At 43.7% G+C, this 23421-nt stretch overlaps 1 protein-coding gene across 4 annotated transcripts in view; it reads left to right on the top strand.

The window, feature by feature from the left end:
• Nucleotides 1-23421, top strand: part of CNTN4 (contactin 4) — a 267122-nt gene that overhangs the window by 34860 nt on the left and 208841 nt on the right. For all 4 annotated transcript variants that reach the window (XM_030956815.1, XM_030956814.1, XM_030956817.1 and 1 more), the window contains exon 2: nucleotides 3332-3376. The gene's annotated coding sequence lies outside the window, so the exon portion shown is untranslated. The remainder of the gene's footprint in view (nucleotides 1-3331; nucleotides 3377-23421) is intronic.

Consider the following 23421-nt stretch of genomic DNA (forward strand, 5'->3'; position numbering starts at 1 on the left):
TGAAGGTTTTTTTTTTCCAAAGCCTTCTGTTGACAAGGGATGCGGAAAATACTGAACCTGCTAAATTCAGATTTTAGTGTGCTGTCTTCCATAGTGTCACCTGAGGGACAGAGCACAGTCTGTGCCCCCCAGTTTCTGTTCCAAGTTGTTTTTCACCTGGGATGAAGGTGTGGGTTTGAATTCCTGGCCAAACCCTCCAGGCTAGGGGAGGTTTCTTTATTATTTAGCAAAATTGCTTGGGCACTGCTGCTGTTTGAGGGGAATATAATTGAAAAGCTGTAGGTTTTCCAACCTGGAAGTTCAGGTTCAGTGCTGCAGGTGAGGATAATGTACAATTAATTTAATCACCATCTCCAACACAGAATTTTAAAGGTGGGAAAAGCCCTCTGGGAGGAGCCCAAACATCAACCCAGCACTGCCAGGTCACCACCTGAGCACCAAATCTGCAGGTTTTATCAGGAGTGTCTGCAATTCCTGCAGGATGAAATCCTGTGCTGAAAACAGAACATTCTGAATGTGCCTCCTCCCTGGTTTGAGTCAACATCTCTCTGCCAAGGCAGGGTGTTTCAAGAAATTGTCCATAGCAGTGTTCCTGTTGTTGGAACCTGCAGTTTCTGAAGGGTTTGAGTGGTTGTGTGCTGCTGGCTTGAGCTGCTAAGCAGACAGAATCAGAATGCAGGGGTTTTTCAACCAGTCACCTGCCCCTTCTAGCCCAAAGTGATGAAGTATCCAAAGTGCTGGATGGGCAGGTGGGAGATGAGCTTTGTGCTCCACCCAAGTTGAGCAGCTCCAGCAGGAGAAAGCAGCCATGAGCTTTGTAGTAACTGCACTGGCTGGGGTGTGGGGGAAGAGAAAAACCAAGATTTCATCCAGAGTCTCCCACGTCAGCTCCAAAAAAAGCCGTCCAAGCTCGGTTCTGCACACAGGCATGACAGGATGGAGAAACAAAAGCCCAAAGCGTGGTGAGGTGAAGCTCTGGGGGCTGGTGTGCAGGTGTTCTGTGAGACACCTCTTGTGCCCACGGGGATCAGGGGTGTCTGGGAGCCTGGTGGGCTCCAAATCTCGCTGTACTGAGCAGACCAGGCTTGGCTAAGCCAAAACTGCAGGGTGTTTTTTTTTGCTTTGTTTTCGGCAGCCAGGGCTTTGTAGCGTCTAAAAATACACAGCGACGTTGGTGGTGGAGCGTTGCTTAACTTGTGCAAGTTGTTCTCCCAAACTTTGCCTGAGTGAAGTGATAAGTTGAACAGTTAGAGTAAACAGAGTAATATTTTGATTGGTACAAAACCTTTCGTTTCTTCTCCGTGTCTAATTAGCAAAGCTCTGAATGTCAAATATTTCCCTGCTCTCCGTGGCGCTGTGCTCACTTCGGTGGGCTCCATCTGGCTCTGCCTGCCTCCAGCCTGTTCCTCATGGAAAAGCTTTCCCAGGCCCAGGGCTGCAGCTGCATCCCACCTGTTCCCCTCCAGCTCTCCTGAGCTGGGAGGGAGCTCTTCCCTCCAGGAAATCCAGTCTTGGGTCTCTGCTGCTCACAGGGACTTTGAGGTACATTAGAAAGTCTCTTTTCCCAGCCTGGCAGTCAGAGAAGGAGTCAGAGCTCTTCAGTTCTCAGTCTCAAGGTTGTTTATTGTATCTTATCTATAAAATTCTTTCTCCTGTCCAGCCCAGGTCTGCTCAGCAGGACAGACAGAGGCACTCTGCCTCCCCCATGGCAGTGTTATCTTTTTATACTAAAAACTACATGTACAATATTTACAATTACTTCCCAATACCTATCACCTGTGTTAGACAGTGAGCTTCTACTCTAAGCCAATATAAAAGTGCCAACATCACAGCAGAAGATGGAGGAATCTGGGTGTGTCCAGCCTTTCTCCTTCTTCTTCTTGGCCTCCATCTTGCCCCCTGAACCCCCATTCTAAAAACCCCAAAAATCTATTTTTTCACCCCATGACAAACTGATTATTATTGTACTTATACTTTTGTGGCTTGCAGTGCCTCATATAAGGCTGGCAACTTTTTCCATAGGTCATAATCAAAGTCACAGGCATCTTGGGCTCTGTACCAGGGTCTCTGAGCCCCTTGGGCAGAGTCCTGGCAGTCCAGGACAGCCAGAGGGATGTCCTGAATTCTGACAATCCAGGTGGAAAATCGAGCTGTGCCAGCTGCTGGTCCATGAGTGGAGCTCTCAGGCTGGGAGATGTCAGGCCAGGTCCTTGCTGAAAGCTGCTGGTGGGTGGGAGTGGTGCATCCATGGTGAATGAAGGCAAAATATCCCTTTAGGCTGCCAGGGATGCAATTCCCCAGTACAGAATGGGGTGTGGCAGCTTTTAGATCCATAAAATCCCAGAAAGGTTTGGGCTGGAAGGGATTTTAAAGCCAATCCAGTCCCACACCTGCCATGGCAGGGACACCATGGGCTTCAAGCCCCAATGTCCAACCTGGCCTGGGACACCTCCAGGGATCCAGGGGCAGCCACAGCTGCTCTGGGAATTCCATCCCAGCCCCTCCCCACCCTCACAGGGAGGAATTTCTTCTCAGTATCTAATTCTCAGGGATTTCAGTAGCAACCCCATTACAGGAGCAGGGCTCTCTCTGCCTGTGACTTCCTCATACCAAATTGGAATTTAAGCTACAACCCAGGAAATGGGTGCTTATCTTCAGGCAAAATGTCAGACTTCTTTTTCTGCCTCTCCTATCTGGGATGTGTTGATAGTGCAAAAAAAAGCTCATATTTCCTTATAATATATGATTTTGGCTGCATTTCTGGTGCCCACTGAATTCTAGTTTCATAAACATCATCTCCATTTGCCATATGTTCTCTGTGTGACCCGTACCTAGCTACCAAACATGTGAAGCTTTAGGTTTAAATCATGTGTTGAATACGTTTCCTGTTTTTTCCTTTTTTTTTTTTTTTTCAAATTTTATTAGCATGTGGTTTGGATGATCTAATGGGAAATGGCTCTGCTTCAGCTTCTTTCTGTGGGGTTTAGGGTGGTTTGTTGTCCGAGTTATCAGTGGAAGAGTTTCAGCCTTTAGTGAAGTCAGAGGTGGGAAAATTTAAGGTTTGAGTCATCCCAGGTGGGAAGGTTGAACCCCAGGGCAGGGGTTGGGGGTTTTGGAGAAGAGACCTCATGGACTGGGGGGAGCTGAATCCAAGCAGTGCAAAAGGATCTGAGCAGGTTCCTGCTGTTGTCTCGTGGCACTTTGAAAACAGCAAATAAAAGTCATCCAAGACAGCCTCTCTGTCTGCAAAACAAATTGACAGCAACAAGAATTAATTTAGTGTCTTAAAATATCAGCATAACCAATGTTCCATTTGAATGTCTTCTTTCAGGTATTGGAAATTTGACTGAAGGCTGCGTATCATGCACTGGGGAAGGTAAGAATTGTTTAATCCTGATTCTGATGTGTTGGTGTTAATTTCTCTTTATTCTTAACATCATTGCATTAAATGTCAGAATGTCCTTTGTGTTGTTTGTGTTTTAAAGAATTTGTCCTGGAGTTTCTCTGTGCCCTGACAGGGGGTTTTGATTTCCCTTTTTAAAAGAATATATAAATCTGCATTTAAGTGTATGTGTTGCATTTAGGTAATTCTACATTGGAAGGTTTATGGAACATGTGGAACGATTTGCCTTCAGCTATTATTGTAAATGGGAAATTGTAAATTATATATATTTAACAGGATGTATGAAAGCTGTAGAGTGACTCTTTTTCAAAGGGATATTGATATCTTGTTATCAATAATGTTTCAGAGGTTTTTTTTTTCTGGTTAGGCTCTTATTGTTCTTGTCAAGAGATTTTCAAAATTGGTGTTTAATTAATCATTGAATGATTGACTCTGCAATTGAATTAGTCAAAAAAACCTGTGGTGTTTCTGGAACTCAAATTTTCTTAATGGCCTCTCAGTTTGAATGTCAAAGGGAATCAATCTTGTTAGTGGAGAGGTGCGTTTTGTTCTACAGACCCTGAAATTATCTGGAGGGGGTTTTTTTCCAACATGCTTTTAAGTCTGAATGATGTTGTTTCTGAAGGAGAACAAGATGTTTTCAGAGCTTACAATTATTTGAAAAATGAATGTTGTCTTAGTTTTAGATGTTATTACTGTATCTGTTCAGGGAGACTGCAGATGGTTTCTGACAAAAATATTTAATTTCTTAATTCTTGGGAGTTTCTCCTTTGTCCTGGGGGGTGTTCACAATGAAAACTGAAGATGGAGATCAAGTAAATATTTTCATTCAGCCTGGCTCTTTTGGAATGGGCTCTCTTGGTGTGAGGTTTTCAAAGACAGCATGATAAATCCTGTGATGGATCACTTTCTAGTCTTTCTAGTGGTCTGAAAGGAAAAGCTTATTTCTTAATATAAAAGATAACTTTGAATAATGGACTCCTCATCCCTTTGGACAGTACTCCTGAATTAGCCTCAGAGCTCCTTCTCAGGTGAAATGTCATTTTCAGGTTCCCCACAGTAAAAAGGAGAGGCTGATCCCCATTCCATGTGGGAAGTGTTTTCAATCTGCTGATGAAAAGTACTTCTGAGGAGTTAGGCAACCTTGATTAATTGAGCCTGAATAAGAAGTGCAGGATCAAATCTCAGGATATTATTTTTAGGCTGCAGCCTTGTGTTCTGCATTCCAAATCCTTAAATGCCAGCTTGATAGGAAGTGTGGAGGACTGGAGCAGACAGTTCTGGGCACGCTGGTAATGCTTTACAAATGCTGACACCAGCCCAGCCAGGAGGATGGAAATTGCTTTCTGTTTACAGAGCCTTTAACTCTTGGGTAAACACTCCTCATTAGTGAGGATGTGACTGGAATTTGGGTTCAATGCCTCCATTCTGGGGATGCCTCAGGATTTCAGCTTTTCTGTTTTCCATCTATCTGTAACCCTGCAGCTCTTTAGTGTGTAACTCCAAACTCCACACTCAGTGTGAGCTGCTGCTTCCCCATTTGGGGCAGACACAACAATTCCTCTCCAGGCCGGGCAATCAAGGACACCTCACTGCCTCAGGGCCCAGAGATGGGAACAAAAGTGAGTTGGGGGAGCAAACGTGGGGTCAATGACTTCATTACCTGAAGCTGGAATTGGCAGATTCACCCCAATATGCAAATGGACCGAACTTATACAAGTGTGCAAACCCTGACCCATCATCCATTTTTGGGTGTAGCCCCTGGGGGGCTTTATCTGCCTAAAATTGGGCCCTTCAATAAATAAGAGCTTTTTATTCCCTTAATTCTGTCTGGCCTCTGTTCTTAGGTAGCCCAGAAGGCATCAGTGGCACTGGGAGTGAAAAGGGGATTTGAAATAAAAGCTGATGTGGGGAAGCCCTTGGTGAATGTGCCTTTAGAAGGTCAGCAGTGCCCTGTGGGGTGTTTAGGTCTGGGAAGGGCCCCACAAGGCAGAATTTGGATCTTGTGTGGGGAGTGGGAACAGCAGTGTCACCCAAGCTGCTGAGATAGCCTCAGAAGTGAATTTTGTGTGCCCAAAGTCTGCCCCTGCCCCAGTGGCAGCGAGCCTTGGGATCCAGGCCTGTGCTCTCAAGGAACAAGCACAACGTGGTTTTTAGGGAAAAGTGGTCACACACTCTGCTGTACTTGACAAAATGGCACATTTGGGGACTGCAGATTCAGCTTTTATACATATTTCATCTCTGGGGGAGGGCAGGAGTTTGTCTCCCACGTTCCTCAGCAGCACATGAGCCTTGCTGAGTCAAAGCCAGGCCCTGAGGATGCCAAGTTTGAGTTTTGCTTCTGGTCTTGTGGCTCAAAACTGCCTGTGCTTGACCAAAGTGACTCCGGGAGTAGGGATTTGAAAGGAAACATTTGTGCTTTGCAGTGCTATAATTACAAAATTCTACTTGATTACCTGTCAAGCTAATTAAAACAGTGACAGGCCAGCAGTCCTCTTAGAGTTTGTAGCGTGTGTGCTTTGTATCCCACAACCAGGCTCAGAGTGTAAATTTAATTAGAATTATTACCAGCAGACAATGCACAGTTGTGCTGGAGAAATGTCCTAAAACTGAATGCTCTGAAAAAGGAGATTGTGGTGGGCAGAGTCTGGTTCTAGGGCATGGTTTGACAAGGTTGGGACTGGTTTTGTGCACTGGCAGCTCCCCCTTTGCCTGCTGTGTGACTGTGTCTGGCAGCTCTTGGCTCAGCTGGAGGTGCTGGGGGTCAGTGTGGAAGAGGATTACTTGGATGGACACTGAACTGCCTCCAACGTGCAATTTTTAGATCCCTCCTTCAAAGACCAGGGTTGTTTGTGATCTCCAGGCATCCTTCTGCTTCCCAGGATCCTGAATTGTCCTCCTTCCCTGGCTCCTCACTGTCAGATGTGTCTGCCACCACGTCCTCCTACTCTTCCTAATCCTCTGAAAATCTGCTGTGTCCTTTCTTTTCCTCTTTATTATCTCCTGCTTCCAGCCTGATTCCCTTCTCCTGCTTTTCACCTTCTGTGCCTCTCTGCCATCCCTTTCCTTGGCTGCCTCCTTCTCCCCTTATCACTTGGGTTCCTCGTGCCGCCCAAAAACCCCCCAAAATTAAAACAGTTGTTCTGAAGTAATTTGATGACACTGAATCATCAGAACTTTAGGGTGGTTTAAGTTGTGTTTTTAGAGGATGGGCTGGGAGAGAGCATCCTGACTTTGCAGCAGAGTGAGACGGCAGCTTTTTGATACAACCCTGATTGTAATTTGTTATTGCAGAGTCTGCATTTTGCTCGAGATTTGGAGTCTTTGTTTTGTTTTTTGAACTTGAGTAATATTGAAGATGCAGTCCTCATGTCTTGACTTTTCACCCTAAGATCATGATAAATACTTGGACAAAACTTAGGATAAAGTTGAGTTCAGTCACAGGTGCCTGGCCAGATCTTTCCCTTGCACAGAGATTTTGGAAGCACAGGTAATTACCAGGTGATAGCTCAAGGGATGTGCCTCATTCCAGCGTTTCAGAGTATCTCCTTTCAGAATATGTGTGAGACGTGTTGTCTGTGCTCCCTGAGTGGGAATATGGGGCTGCAATGACACCAAGGAATGTCTGGGAAGGCAACAAGGCTGTTAAATCTGAAATCTACACAAGGCATACTTTGGCACCAAGCAAGTCTGCCCTTCTGCACTTGTTTGATATTATAGAAGAGATTATTGTGGCCTTACAAGAAGGTTAAGACGTGGTGAAGTTTAATATACTCTGGAAATAGTCCTGCTAAAGCCACTGCAGCTGGTGATTGATGAGGCAGGTTATGATGGGAGCTCTCAATCTTGTGTTTGTGTGTGCAAATTGCCATTTCCCAGCCTTTTCAAGGTTGCTAACTTTATCTTGTGGTGCAGCCCATATTTAAGGATTTCATGTTGAATTAGCCTTTGATTAAGGGCAAAGGAGCTTTGATGATAAAATGCCACTACCAGTGGTTCTGTGGACTGGCTTGGAATAACTTATCAATCACTCCATGGCTGAGAACACGTTGTGGACATGAGGGTCACCCTTTGAGGATTAATTTTTCTCAGATAAACAGCTCATGGCTGTTGGATGATTATGGTCAGAAGCAATTATGGTGGTTTTAAACTGCTCATTACTACAACAAAGAGTCACTGGACTGAGTTTTGAGCCTCTGCCTAAATAGCTGGGTCAAGATGGGTCAGCCTGGATTCCAAGGTGTTATTGAATGATAGGAGTTGCTGGGAGTTCCGGCACAGCTGGGTCCTGCCAGTTTGTTTTCCCTATTTTTTTTTCCTCCTATTAGCTGAATTTCTGCACCTTTTAGGTGAGTAACTCAAACAGGCAGCTGGCAGGTCTGTGGAGTCCCCTGTAAACAGCAAACATGTATTTTCAGGTATTCTGAAGAATGTTTCACAGCTGGTTTAGGTCCCAGGTGTCACTGCTTGTTTGTGATCCTCTGGGCTCCAGATTTCCATTTTTCTGTCTCCTTTTTTAATTCCTGCAACGCTGTCATCAGCTCAGCTGAGAGACTGGATGAGCACAGTGTGAGGACTCATGATGCTCCTCATGGCTGGAAAAGTGGTGGAGCCTGAAAGCCAAAGTGTGTCTGAGATAAATTCCTATTTAATAGGAAAAAAAAAGACCCCCAAACACCAGTGATATGGGCAGCTGCTGTCACGAGCACTGCATGAAAGGGATGAGAAACTGTCGTATGGAGGGATTAGTGTAGTGAGGAATAAACTGCTGAATCACTGGGAGCAAGGAGGGAATAGAGAGTGGAGAGGCTGTGTGGGGAAAAAAAATAAAATGGCTGCTGGAATTCAATTAAAATCACAGTGGGATTTGCTGCTGGAGATGGAGCATCAGTCATCCCCGAGCTGGGGGTGGCTGTGCCTCCAGGGGTGCTTAAGTGAGTGTAGAGCTCCTGAAAAATGCTGGAGAGGCAGTGCTGCAGCAGGAGAGCCCCATTTCCTCCCAGAGTGATGTGTTTTCCCCAGCACACCTCGCAGGCTGGATTGCTGCTCACTCCTCAGCCTCTGACACTTCTCCATAGATTATCCCAGGCCAGAGGTGGAGTTTGTCCTGCAGCCTGGGAGAGGAGCACCCTCTGGGAATGCTGCTTGGGCTGTGGGGCTGCAAATCAGCTGGGGCGGTTATGGTCGTTTTTTCTTTCAATTATTTGGATTATTTAATCATTTTGGTTATTTAAGGACGTGCTTGTGAAGGGCTGAGTGGCTTGAACAGCCTCCACTTGTGCCATGAGTGGTGTCCACAGTGCAAATCCAAAAAAAAACCCCAAAACAGCCCTAAAAGCAGCTCTGTCCCCAAGTGAAGGACGCAGAATCAGGCTGGAGGTGGTTGGATTTTAGTCAGATGAAATTCCCCCATTTCACTGGGTTTTCAGTGAGTGTTTCTTGCTGCAGGTGGGACAGGAGGGATGACTGTGGCTCTGCCCATTACTGAAATGGCTCCTTTGCCATCAAATCTTGTGTTAATCATTTGAAATGCCTTCAATGCGCCCTCAGCGATTTGAAATAGCATCAATTAACATTTAGGAAATTAATTTCTGACTCCTGGAATATTAAACATTTACTTTTCAGATGGAAATGAGGTGTACTGGATGTGCATCTCTCGTGCCCCTTTTAACCCACAGCCTCATAAGGCAAAAAAATAAAAAGCTAAATTGGCAAACACAGAGGTTTGGTTTAGTGCTGGAATTGTGGCACATGGAATTATTGCTGCCAGGTTTGGTACTCCACCAGTGGCTTTAAAGTCTTTGCTCAGGTTCCAGACCAGGCTGGACTGGGCTTGGAGCAATCTGGGATAGTGGAAGGTGCCAGGGGTGGAACTGGATGAGCTTCAAGGTCCCTCCCAACCCAAACCAGTCTGGGATTCTGTGAGACTGAGAAATGGGGCTAAAAATTAGGAAACCCCAAACCAAAGCAAAGTCTGGGTGAAACACCTGATGCTGCCAGCCCCTCATGGCTCACTGTGGCACACTTTGATTTTACTCCTCCTTTTTAAAAGGTTTGATACCTCAAAATAAACAACTCAAGCGGAAACAAAGGTTCTTCAGGAAATGTATAATTCAGATTAATCTTTGTGGATTAAAATATTCAGTCTAATCTTTGCTAGAACTGATTTTGTCACCCTTTTAGTTACAATAAAAATGTTGTAGATGTGATTCTGCATAAAGGTGTTGGAGTGTGCGTCACTCAAGAAATGTTTCTCTGTCTTTATGTTGGTGCAAATTTGCATCCCTTGATCCCCTAGAAGTATTTGGCAAATGGATTCCTTGCTTCAAAGGATCCATCTGCCAACTGAAGGGAAGAGAAATATTCCTTAGGGTCAGTTTTGAACTTTTTTTCTTTGAATTTGGATCTTAGTTTCTCAGGTTCACAGTTGTCCTTATTGAAAAGGAGAACAAGATGGTTTTGGTTTGTTTAATTCATTCAAACTGATCATTGTTCCTGTTGATACCATTTTAAGAACAATGAAGCTCCTTACTTGCAAATACATATTTTGTTTGATTTCTCTTAATACTCTTTTTAAATGATTGATCTGCCTGTACCATGTTGCAAATTCTGGTGGTTTTTGTTGAGTTTAGAAGGGATCTGTAGAGGTGATGTAGTGCAACTGCCCTGCTAAAGTTTTCTAGTAAAAAGTTATTTTAGGATTTACTGAGTGGCAGCTGTCCTCAATACACCATGTGGCACAAAGAAGGAGCTGGAACCTGACTCACTTTTTGTCTCCAGTCTGTAATTCCTTCTGCTCTTCTCCCACCACTTCAGCTCCCTCACCACTTGTAAATCCTTTAGGAGTTATCACTTCAGCTTACAGCCACTATTTTCATTCCTCCTCACACCAAAAGCTCCTGGCCATCAGTTCTTCCCTGCGTGCCTGTTCCTATGAGATCTGTGCTTTCCTTTGTGCTGCTGACTCACTGCCAGCTCTGAGTGCAGAGCTGTGCTGCTGTCCCTGCCTGTAATCTGTGTGTTTCCAGGGTTTAACTGCCCACTGTTGGAACTTCCAGAACATGGAGCCATGCAGGCAGTAAACTGCATTTCATGCACTGCTGAAGTTAATGGGAATTTGGAGCAGCTTTTTGGTGCCCTGCTTCAAAGCAGTTCAAAGATCTCTTATTTCCTCATTTTCCTCTTAATCTTCGTTCCTCTCATTCCACAAGAATTATCACAACTCTACTGTATCACCTGCTTTGATACAGGAGATCTTATCCTCAGCACAGTCCTTGAAGTCTTTTTTCTTCCATGGGAAGCAGACGGGGGGGAAAAAAAATGTTTCCTGCTGAACAGATGTGTCCTGATTCTTTGTTTTTATTTAGGTTTTGCCACAGTCTGTTATCCTAGAATTAAAACACCTCATCAGAGGATGATGATTAGAGCTAACTCTGTTTTTTCCCCCCTTTAAAATGTCACTAGAGCATCTCTTTCACTTATTCTTGGTGACTTCTTGGGCAGCCCTGAAGCTGCAGTGGGCTGTGCTTTGTTACACCCTGGAACTTGAGCCCCCACTATTGACAATCTGATATTGGTAATTCCTTTTGGTACAGCTGCAGGAATATTCTGTTCATAATTTCTTTTTATGCATCAAGACCTTAAACTGTCTGATCCTCAGCTTTCCAGCATTCCCAATGCCTTGAGTGTGCTTGGGGCTGCCTCACTCTGATGTCAGTGGGTGGAAGATTGGTCAGTTTGGGGGAAATCCTTCTCTGTGAGGATGGTGAGGCCCCGGCACAGAGGAAATGTGGCTGCCCCTGGATCCCTGGCAGTGCCCAAGGCCAGGCTGGAGCAGCCTGGGACAGTGGGAGGTGTCCCTGCCGTGGCAGGGCTGGCACTGGATGGGGTTTAGGGTCCCTTCCAACCCAGACCTTTCTGCAGGTGTTGTACAGATGCTGGTACCTGATTGCATTTCACCTGCTGATTTTCAATTCAGTATTTTTGTCTGAACTCCATTTCAAACCAAGGTGTCAGTGGTTTATTTCAGAGGGTCTCTGCCCATATTTGTGTTCTGGGTTGTGAACCTGGGCTCTCTCTGAGCTCCCAGCAGCCTGGGGCCATGAGGCAGCATCACCACCAACCTCAGGCAGGAGCTGAGCTTTGTCTCTCACAGAGAGCTCCCAGCTCTGGGCTTTGCTGTGGTTTTGAGCTGGGCTGTGGAGCTGAGCTCAGCCTGGCTCCCTGTGCTGTGCTCTGTGCAGTCCCAGCTCATTGTGGGGCTGGCTGGCTTTGGGCTTTGCTCAGCAATCTGCCCAGGAGCTCCTCTCATCTCTGCTGCATTTCCACCTCTCTGTCTTCAGAGCTTCCTGCAACTTGCTGCAAATCACAAATTGTCTCTGCTGGTTGTGCTGTCTCTGGCCAGGGTCCTGCACTTTGGGCTGGCTTGTGAGACCTTCCCCCTCCTCTCCTCACGCCCTCTGTTTACCATCTGCATTTTAGAGATGGTAATACATTCCAAGTATTTTTACAACCCTTTATACTGTTTTTTTCAACTTGGTTAATTGCACTAAAGTTGGCTTTCTGCAATAACACAAAGTGCTTGCAGTCTTTTTTGTTCTGTTCCAGCCTGTAGCAGGAAAAATCACCACTTTCCAGATGACTTTCATTTTCCTTCCTAAGCCATTTTCGTGTAATTCCACATTCCGACGCGCTCTCGGCACTAAAGCTCTTTATGCTGTGGTGTATTTTTAACTAATGATGTGTCACTGTACCAGCTTGGCTTTTCTTGTATCTATTCTGTAAACAACTAAAGTTCCTTTTGAGGGGGAGGAGGAGGAGAAGAAACGGTGCCAGAGAGTTGCAAGTCGTGCTCGTCTCCGTGCGAGCAGAAGAGATCAGACTGGCCTAGGACCAAATTAATTAAATGTTCCATTTAGTGGAAGATGTCAGCGAGGAATAGATAATTCTTCCCATCTGAAGTGCTTGGCTGGAGATGAGGAACATCTCTGTGTGAGCAAGAGGCCTCTGAATGTTACACAAATGTCAAAGCAGGAGGGAAAGTTCTAAGGCTGAAGAGAATTTTATCTCCTGGCTGGGTTTTCAGCTCCCACTTTGCCATTACGAGGGGCAGCAGCATCAGCAGGGTTGGGAATGATTGCAGGAGCCAAAAGGAGCAGAGCACCAAAGGATGCTCAGAGGAGTTACTCCTGAAAGAGGATTGCAGTGCCAGGTCCAGGAGGGATGGCAGAACGTGTGGATTTAAAGGATGAATGGACAGAGTTGCTGGTACATTTATATTTCATGAGCTGCTAATTTGAGGAGAGAAGGGTAAACCCTCTGAGATTAAAGGGACTTGGTCAAAGTAAAACAATGCATTGACAAGAGGGTTTTTTTATTCTTAGCAAAGTGCAGGAGGAGGCTGCAGTGCTCTCCTGTCTATAATTTTCTGCTGTAATTGAATATAGCTGTAGTTTCAGAAACTTTATATGTCCATAAAATCAGTTACCTGGAATATGTCTGTTCAATGGCAGTGCTGTAATCTCCCATGCTGTGGAGCAGGTAACTTTAATAACCATTTCCTGATGTAATACTGCCCTCTGCTTAAAGAATGCCAAACTTCATTGCAGAGTTGTACACTTAAACCTAACCATACCTGAGCAAAAATATGCGTGGTTTTTATCCAGGGTTTTGTGTTATTTGGGGCTGGGAGGGATTTGTGGGATGCAAAATGTGAGCATTCACTGGAGCAACTCTATTGCAGGTGTATCATTTTACATAAGTTCTGGTGGTATAAGATTCTCATTAGAGCTATAAAAAATAATGATTTTTTTGTTATTCTGCTGTAAAATGTTTATATGAATTTAACTTATTATCAGAGTTTTGACTAGAGGTTGTTTGATAAAAGAGTTAAACTAATTTAGGTACCCATGAAAATCAAAATGGCTCATTTTGATTAATCTGCTTGAAGTAAATGTCTGAAAGGTGAAAAATGGTTTGCTTGTCATGTGAAGTGACTTAGTGCACTTCATCCTGCCACTGTGCATCAGACATGGCTTTGCTCAGAGCCCCTGTAAGCATATTTCCTGTGGGACAGCAGTATCTCAAATTACTCTCCTCACAGAGGACGCAGGCAAGCAGTTCCCCATTTCACTTGATTTCTTTATCAGTTTATGGTCCACTTCACAGACTGCTTTACACTGATCTTGGCTCTCTACACAGCACTGCTTTAAGTCAATATTTTGGTTGAGATTTAACTGTGCAAACCTGAGCACAGTTAAACATTCCCAGGATTTGACCACCTTGGTGTGGTCCCTGGTGCTTTCTGTGGCACTCTTGGCGCCTGGGGCAGCCAAAACTTGACAAAATAAATCCATGGGAGATGCCTCAAGTAGGTTATAAATGCAGAGAGAGGGTTTGAAGCAGAATCACCACAGCACAGAGATGTCTGGCAGGGTTTCTGCTTCCCAACGTGAGTGAGAAACATCCACAGCACAAACGTCATCAGCAGTTTTGGGTTGTTTTCTCCCAGTTCACCACGTCACTCTCAGCTCCCTTGGTGGAGCCTCAGCTTGTGAGCACTCAGGCATGGCTCAGCCTTAACCAAGCAATGAAACCAGCTGGGCTGGGAGAGAGAAAAATATTAACAAGAGAAAAATCAAGATGCTGAGTCCCTGACAGCTGTCTGATAGCAGGTTATCACCTCCTGCCCCCAGAGGGGAAGGGGCTGCTCTGGGCAGGAGGAGGGTGAGATCACAGAGCCTCATCATGTGGGAGAGATTTGAATTAGATATTGGGAAGGAATTCTTCCCTGGGAGGGTGGGCAGGCCCTGGCACAGGTGCCCAGAGCAGCTGTGGCTGCCCCTGGGTCCCTGGAAGTGTCCAAAGCCAGGTTGGACAGGACTTGGAGCAGCCTGGGATAGTGCAAGGTGTCCCTGTTGATTCAGAATTCCTTTCTCAAAGTCTGGAGTTGGTGACACAACAGTCAAAGCTTGGCCTTCTATATAAATATTAGATGTGATCTGTTCTGCTTTATTAAGGAAATCTGTTTGGCATTCTGGTACAGGGGAACTAATTGGGTCCATAGTGAGTGCATAAATTAGGGCTGCCTTATGCAGCATCACTAATTTATGCACACGGAGGCTTGAAAGTGTTCTAGACATCTTGAGAAGAGTTGTGTGGTTTTGGTAAGTTAAAAAATGGCAAAATAACTAAAGAATGTGCATTTATCAGAATCTTCTTCCCAGAGGATTCCATGCAATTGTACTGCAAGTAAAATACTGAGAAATGTATGAAGTATTTAAGGTCAAGAGTGCTTCAAGCTCTCATCTATCAGACCTGACCAGATAATTCACAATTTGTAATTATTGGGCTAATTTAGCATGATTTCCTTATAATGGAATGTGTGAGGATTAATATCTGGTATTTTCCAAAGAAATTGGTGAACATTTGTTTCCATAAAGATACAAAAGAAAGCGGTGAGATGTGAAAAGGGGCAAGTGTGATGTCCTATCCTGTGGAATATGGAGAGGATAACATGGAATTTGAGTGTACCAAGTGTGTGAGGGCAACTGCTGATGGAGGCTGGGACCAAAATGTTGTTCCTTTCTTTATTTCCATTTAAGTGGTATCAGCCAAATGAGATGCCAAGACTGCCAGCTTTGCAGTCTGGGTGGGATTTATTTGGGGTGCCCCAACTGCTCGTGTTTGAAGCATTTTTTTCTGTCTGGAAGCAGAATTGTAGATGGATTTGGAGCTTCCACACCAAGTTTCAGTGACTGCCTCCAAGGCATGCTGCTCTCTAGACTGATCTGAACTGGGGAATTAATGCTTCCATCATCCACGAGCACTCTTTTTTTCCCACAAAGATAGTTTAGGCTTACAGAGGTGTTCTCAATATATAATAATAGCGTGTCTAGAATACACCCTTTAATTAAAACAAAGCAGCTTGAGAAGAATGAAATAAATCCACCTCTAAAATGAGTAAGTGCTCACAAGGCTTCCATTTAATCAATAGCGGTGTCGGCCGTGATTGCGAAAACTTGAGCGCAGCGTTTTAATCAGGGATGTTTTTCCTGGCACGGGGGCGGAAAATACACTGATTAATTAATCTCTATTCGTGGAAGGAGCCAGCCTCCCAGCAGAGCTAACCTGAGCAGCTTGGTGATAGGGCAGGACTCACTGAAAATGTAAAAATGTAAGAGGTGCCTGCGTTGGTTCCGTCAGGGCCGAGGCAGAACCCGCGCCCAGAGCTGATTAATGAGTCCAAAAGAACAAATGGCAGAACTTGGGTGCTGGGAGAACCTGGTGCTGCTTTTGATGCGGAGGGTTTATTGAACTTTCTTTTTTAGCCTGGCTGGGAGCTATTTTACGACTTTTCCAAGGAGTGGTTTTGATGTTGGGGCTGTTTTAGACTGAGGAGTTTTGCTGTTTGATTTGTGGCTCCGCAGTGTGTCCTTGCTCAGCACAGGATCCTGGTTTGCTGTGCCCACAGGAGATGGGAAAGGTAACCAGCTTCCTTCTAGGAGCTATTGATGCACTAGTTGCATATAATTAGGGATGTTAACAAGGGCATTATTGTGCTAATTATTATGCCTAATTACAGGGAAAAAACTAGAAAATTTCATGGCCACTTTCTGCTAGACAGAACTTAGACGCTTTCCAGAGACTAAATACATTAATTAATCTACTGTGCTTGTTTAAATAGAAGAATGTACTAAAATATTTTCTGTTTCTTGGGGGAAAAAAAAGGAGAAATAAGTGTAAGTGACCTTTCTGGAGAAGCAACCTATTTAAATAAGTAAAACTAAATAAATGTAATCAGAGAAATGTTGTTTTTAATGATCCACTTGATGAAACAGCCCAACAAAAACTGCTGTAGGAGAACAGGATATAAATTGGAATATGGGGAAGAAGAATGAAGAGGGAAGGATGAAGGATTTTTTATTGGCTTTGGTCGCAAAACTGGCTGATTGTGGAACTCTGGGGTGTGCAAGGGTGGGCTGAGAAGGACTCAGAACCCTGTGCCAATTGGAATATCCCGAGGAGAAGTTCCCCTGGCACTTTGTGTTGAGGGGCAGCCAATTCCAGAGTGCAGGGCTGAATCCACTCGGCAGGAATTGGGGTGAGGGGCATGATGCCTCCAGAGCATCCCCCAGGGTCTGGGTGGGGTTAAAAGGAACCTGTTGGGAACCTCTGGAGTCTGATCCCAATTTTTCACACTGGGAGTGGATGGACTGACACAAAGTCCCACTGCTGAAGAGCATGTGTCTGAAAGCCCCCAAAATCTCCCTTAACCCAGTTCAGTGCTTTGTGGAACCAATAAAAACTCTGAGTTTGGTGCCGTCGCTTTACGTGCCGAGGATTTTGGGTGGTGCATGAACATAAACGCTTTTGTTGGACAGCTGCAGTTTGTCCTTTGGTCTTTAAAACCCAGGGATGGGCGTTGTGATCTGCTGAGAGCGACAGGAGCTGTGAAGAGCTTCCATTGTGGGCTCTGGTTATTGCAAAGTGTAACTCAGCTCCCCGTTAGTGCCGCTCCGGATGTCGCCGGGCTCACGACTTTACCCTGCTGTGAATCAAGGCAGATTTAAGAGGACAAGAACTCCTTAATTTCTCTTTCTCTGAGTTTATTTGCACAAGAGGGTAAGAATTCCAGCCTGTCTGTGTTATTTGAAGGAGTTAGAACAGTTGGATCATTTATTTGATGGGAACTTTGAGCGGTGTCATTGAAGTAAGAACAATTTGTACTTCAGAGAGCTCCTCTGGGTAGAACTTCACCCATTTCCAGCCTTTTCAGCCCTGCCACAATTGCTGTTTTCCAAGAGATCAGTGCTGTGTATTGCAGGGAAATCATCGAGTCAAGAAGATCTTGTGCTCCAACCACCTCCAAAGCTGAGCACTCCAATCAGTTCACTCAAATATTCATTAGGAGAGCAAACCCCTGCTGATTGTAATGAGAATTTTGTCTGCAGAAAGCTTTTGTGACTTGGTCTCGAGTGGTGCTTTAGACTTCTGAAGAGTCTTTCAGAATCTTGGCTTTAAGATAATCTTTCCTAAAAATAATGCAAATTGCTCTAAAAGCCTTCTTCCAAATTGGTGGTATTTTTCCAGCGGGTCAAATGGACTTTGGACCAAGACAGGAAACTTTATTTTCTAAGGGTTTTTTTTTTTTCGGATAAATACATTTTTTTGTGTGCTTGCAGCTGTACTGCATAAATAGTCTTTGAATCATGCAGGATTAATTAGGACAGCCATGTCCTGACTAAATTAATTGGATCGTCTAAAATTTTACCCCTTTTTCTTGAAAGCCATTCTGAAAAAGTAGAGTTTGCAGAATATGTAATTCAGTCTGGAGGCAAAACGTTGCACAGAGAGAGGGAGGCTGCAGTGAGCACTTTCTTGTTTGACTGCCTTAGAAAAGCTGTCACTTAAAAGGCCCAGAAGCTGCCAAGAAAAGTTTGTGGAATCTCCAGTCTCACTTTTTTTGTCTCAAAAAGGGCTTTGAATAAACCTTAACTTTTTCTGACAGTGAAATTTTTGTGACTGTGACATTTCCTGGGAGTTCTTCTGGAGTGAATCTCCCCATCCCTGCTGTGTCAGCCCCAAGGGATGGGTGAGCACCCGGGGACAAGACCAAAGGCTAATGGTGCAAATCATAATTAGAGCTAATTAGAGAATGGGACTGCAGATGGGGGAAAGAAGGGAAGCTAAAAATTAGGGACTTGTGTGTAGCTCAAAATCCCCAAAAAGTTAAAGGTCTGGAAGGGGCAGGAGTGACCCCTGGGGCTCCCACCCCCACATCTCAGTGGCACTGTGGGGAAATGTTTCTAAAAATAATAATAATTAAAATAATCGTGCTGGTTGTGATAAAAAGTGTGAGGATGGTGATCGTTGTCCATCCCAACAATCTCCATTTTAGCTTGGAAAAAAAGACATTTGGCACTGCCAGGATGTTTCTGTGTCTTGCAAGATTTTGAAAGGAAGTGGAAGTGTTCAGTGCTGAACAGAAATAATAAGAATGATAAAATTCTTACATGTCAGATGTGTTTTACCTACTGGGAATAATGTTGGGCTCCCCAGGACTGGATATTTCCTCTATCTGATATTCTGGGGCTGTGTTTGTTCATGGACTGGAGCCTTGCTGAAAGAAGCAAAATTTCCAGCTGGCCTCACTGTAATATTTGGTTTGCAAGTTAAAATAGGACATTTTGAGTTTTATTTTGGCTTTGGAAAAGCTCAGCAACTGCTAAAACTCGTGGCATTAAAGGCCTGAAATGTTTCTTTGCTAATGTCTTTTAAGACTAATGCCTGGAAATGTCTGTAATTCCCTGATAAGTTTTAAGGGAAATGAAGGTATTAAAAAAAAACACGGGGGGGAAAGCAGTGTCCTTTACTTGTATAATGCAGAAGTGTCAATTAAAAAATGGCAGCTTCTGGAATGAGAATGACATTGCCAAGAATTTTTATAACTTACTGTATTAGTGGGGGCTCAGAAAGCATTTGTCTAAAAACGATGAGCTGTACATGAAAGCTTTCTGGGAAACGTGAGGCTTTTCCATTCTATTAAATACCTTTTAGGAGGGATGAGTGCCTCGAAATGTTTGTCCTCCCAGTGCTTAAAAGGCTCAGCACATCCCATCAGTTGCTGTGTTTTATGTTATTTGTGTGTGTGCATCCCTCTCTCTGCTTTTCCTGAAATTGTGTCTATTTGTGTCCATAAATCTCTGCTGCACTTGTGCTCTAATGAACAAAAAACTTCATGCAGTGCTCCGTGAGTTAGAAAATCCCCTTTTCAGTCAATTATCATAGCAAAAGCTTGGTGTGGGTTTTTTTTGTTTCTTTATTAGTTACAGAAATGCATTTGAAATGGCTTGAAAATGAAATATTAATCCGTTTTCTTTTAAACATGTAGCCCTCTAGTCTGGTGCAGCCCAACGTTCATTAGAAATAATTTGGATATAAATGGGATTGTACCAGAATTCAGCTCAGAGCAGTAATTACAAATAAAAGCTTTGGTTACACTCAGTGTTGGAGCAGTTGTTAAAACCAGAGCGTTGCCAATCACCAGCATTAGCAAGGAGATTATTAAAGCACATTAAAGTTTATTTCAAGGAAGTTCTGGCTTGGGGTGAGACAGAGATCTGGAAACAGCAATGAAAAAGCTGAACTTGAATTATTCAGGATGAAGAGCAGGGAGAGAAAATCTAATATTTGACAGGACTTTTCCAGGAGGGTTTGTTAAAAATGGGGCAAAACGGACAAAATTTTTTTGGGGATCAGTATGGGTTTGTAGTTTGTGTGTAATTTATATTTTTAATACTATTTTATCATAATTTTTAATTATTATTTTATTATTATTTATTATTTTAAATTTTATGTATTTTAATTTTTAATTTATTGTTTTATTATTATTTCTATTTTATTATTTTTATTCTATTATTTGTTATTATTTTTATATTTGTATTATTTTATACTTACAGTATTTTTGATATTTTTTTCCTCTCTATGCTTAGAATTTTGCTTGGATAGCAGAGCATGTTTGTAATCCAGCATGTGAGGAAGTGAGGAAAGGAAATAATCCAGTTTTTTGAGTATGTGTGTGCACACAGACCAAACACTGAACCATCCAAAGTAGTTTATTGACACAGCTGGAAAAAGCCAATAAATAGTTTAAATTTTGTGCCTATTTAGCAAAAAATCTGAGTCACTCTCTGGAAATACTTCATAAAAATGTGGAAATAGAGACTGTCACTCCCATGAGTGCTTCCAGGCTGTTCCAGCATGCTACAATGCGCATTTTTCTTATTTAAAGTTATTTCCTTGAACTCAAAACAGAGCCTCTTTTCCCTATTTATCACCATTCCAGCCCAGGCAAATCTTCATCCTGAATTTTGGTATTTATGATCTTTTGTTTTGGCGAGCAGCAGGGTTGTATTCCCAAAAGAATCTGCAAAGGATCTTTGAAGGAGCCTTTATTCTTCGTTTTGGTGCATAAAAGTTCACAGAGGGGAGAACACTGAGCCTGAACTCTGAGTTCGGGGCTGTATTTTCACAGGGAAGGAAAATCTGTGTAAATAAGCACTAATTACCCCCCTGACAGGCAGCAACCCCCAAATCTGTATCCATTTAGGCTTTCTGTAAGCTGTTTTTTCTGAATAATCCATTTTACGCATTTATTAACCTATAAATACATTTTTATAAATCTCGATGACATTTGGGTATTTTATTAACCACAATAAATGCCAGAGAAAATTGAATTAAGAAAGCTTGTAATGTGCTTTACTACCAGTTTTCAAATTTTGCTGAGCTGTAAATGGTCCTGCTTTATATCCAGGATAAATCTGTTTGAGGGCTGCAGGAATAATTCTTTCTCTTTGTTGCCAGAGGCCCTGACCTTTAGGTTGATGGGTGGTTTTTAACGGCTTCACCTCTGTCTTATTCTCTCTGATTCTGGAGTAATTTGATTACCTGCCTCGAGCAGTGTTCCAGCAGATGTGAAACCCTTTAGGTGATGGTACAAAATATCTCAGAGTGTTTGGAGGGTGTTGGACAGAGCTGGGACCACCATGATCCCACATACACCTTGCAAAACACAGATTTTTTACCCTTGGATTTGTCCTGTTCTTTCAATCACAGTCTCAAAACAGGCACTAATTGTACCCAAAATGTGGGGAGGAGACAATATCTGATCCCCAAAGCTGAATTTCCTCCAGGTGAGAACCTTCCCCTTCCTTTGCAGAGTAAAGTTGGTCATTTGAACAATTTGCAGTGCATGCACAAAACCAGATTTTTCTGGGTGAAGTTCTGCTTTGCTCTGTGCTTGCCGAAGATGCTGCTCTAGAAGTGGATTCTCTCCTATTTATCCTCCTTTTTTACATCTCCTGCTCAACTTGTACTCTTTGTTTACATGGCCCCCATGCTCTTTGCTGCCAGGGATGGTGTTCCCTTCCTTAAGTGTATTTTTCCCCCCAAATATTTGCTTATCAGAAAGGCAAAGCTGCACTTACCACAGTGTGGCTTTTCTTGTGAACCCAATTAATTTTTTCTCACTTAATGCAGTACAATAACCTCATTATTTCAGAAAGCTACTTCATTTTTAGGGTAGCAAAACCAGTGCCTGAGTTATGATTAAAATTGGTGGAGCATCTTTCTTTGTGCAGGCACTGATTTAACTAATTCTGGATTGACTTTTGGTTCCATGATCACTCCTTGGGCTTAATTGCACAGCTAAAACACCTTTTTCCTCTGGGTTAGGCTGGTGGAGATGAGGAGCTGTGTGAAGCTGAGAGCACAATGGTAATTTTGTGTTCTCAAGGTGTTCCCTGGTGGCTCAGGGGTGCTTTTCTGGTGCTCCTGCTGCTTCCAGGTGCAGCTGGAGGATGCTCAGGCTCTGGGTCCCACTCAGAGACCAGATCAGCCCTAAGCATCAGCTCAACAGGAAGAGGAATAAAGAGTGTTCAGGTGAATTCATCATGTGGGGCCCAAACTGTAGAGTGGAAAGCACTTTAAGAGATTATTAGTAAAAAATCCAGGTGTTTTTTTTTTTTTTTTTTGCCCAGATCCCAGGGCACACCATGAGGCTCTGCAGGGACTGGGGCAGCACAAGCAGCAGCTCCAGTAAACCAGAACAGCCCCATTGATCTGCAAGTGTTCATACATACAGACTGCGGGCAGGAGGATGGGAGAGGCAAGGGCTCAGAATAAAAAGCTCTGTATTCATTTATTTATATACTTACCTTTGTCTCTGAAGTACAGAAAGGCCACACCATTTGTTTGTATCGACTTAAAGGTCTCATCTGAGGAGGCGCTGACCACCTCATTCATTTCTAAATCCTTCCTTATCTGTTATTTCCCGTGGGTGGGGCAGAAATAATGCATTTGGCAGCAGGATCAGTGAACATCCTGGGAGAGGGAGCTCTTCAAGGCTCCACTGGATGATTTGTTGGTTAGGAATTGTGCAAATGGAGTTTATTTGCATTAAATAATTCCCCTGCTATTTATTGAGCTGGAAGGTGGGCCAAGGGTTGGAAATATGTTTTTGCTTTTTATTACAGCAGAATTTAACTCTTGCAGGGGTGGCCCTGGCAGTTGGGGGAATATGAGCTGGTGAAGACAGGCATGATTTGACCCATAAAATCATCTCCTGTGACATTTGGATGTGTCTGCAGAGAAACGTGCTGGAGAGGGGTTGGGTTTGGAGATCAGCTTGGAATAAAAACCCTCCTCAGAAAGCCCAGAGCTTTTAATATTGGTGCCTTTCTCCAGGGAATTTTTCCCACTTATTTAGAGTATTTGCATGGAAAAGGAGAGAATTAAAAGCTATTTCATAAAGGCACTGCATCTCCAGGGTGGTTTTAGGAGCGTTTTGCTTGTTTGGAGGACCTGGGTTGTCTCCTCAAAGATCTGAACAATGAGGGATGACAGCAAACAGCCCGGCTGTGTTTGCTGTGTGTTTTATTTCTGGCTGAGGAGGAGGCTGGCTGCAGACAGACACATCTGTCATCTCGGTTCTGGTGAGCACACATGAACTTCTTAGCCTAAAACATGGTTTATCTTGTCTTATTTTATGAGTCTTCTCAGAAGTGTTGTAGGTGTGAGGAGCTTATTTTGGTTTAAGCACTTCTGCTGCTCTGCAGAGCAGCTCAGCAGAGAAATCACCTTCGTAGCTGGCAGGACGTGGCACGTCCATCATTCAGCATTGCTGTGAGTAATGTCCTCCATGATTTAAAATGCTTTTATGGGCACATTTATCTCCAGGAAAGAGCAGCCATTGACCACTTGCATACTGCATTGCCCCAGAAACCAAACAACAGCTGAATGTTCTTGTCAGACTCTGTTTTATTGGTTTATTTTTTTTTTTTTTTTAAATGACTGACAGGACCTCCCTAACATTTCCCATTCCTTCTGTCTTTCTCCTGCCTCTGGTGTTGGCAACACTCAGCAGCCTTGTTCTGCTGAGCAGCAGCATCTCTTCAGAGCATTTTCATGTGCCAGGATTTATTCAGAGGGAGAATAGAGCAGAGGCAGTGTGAATGAAG

The sequence above is a fragment of the Camarhynchus parvulus genome, chromosome 12 (genome assembly GCF_901933205.1).
Source record: "Camarhynchus parvulus chromosome 12, STF_HiC, whole genome shotgun sequence".
Classification (NCBI taxonomy): domain Eukaryota; kingdom Metazoa; phylum Chordata; class Aves; order Passeriformes; family Thraupidae; genus Camarhynchus; species Camarhynchus parvulus.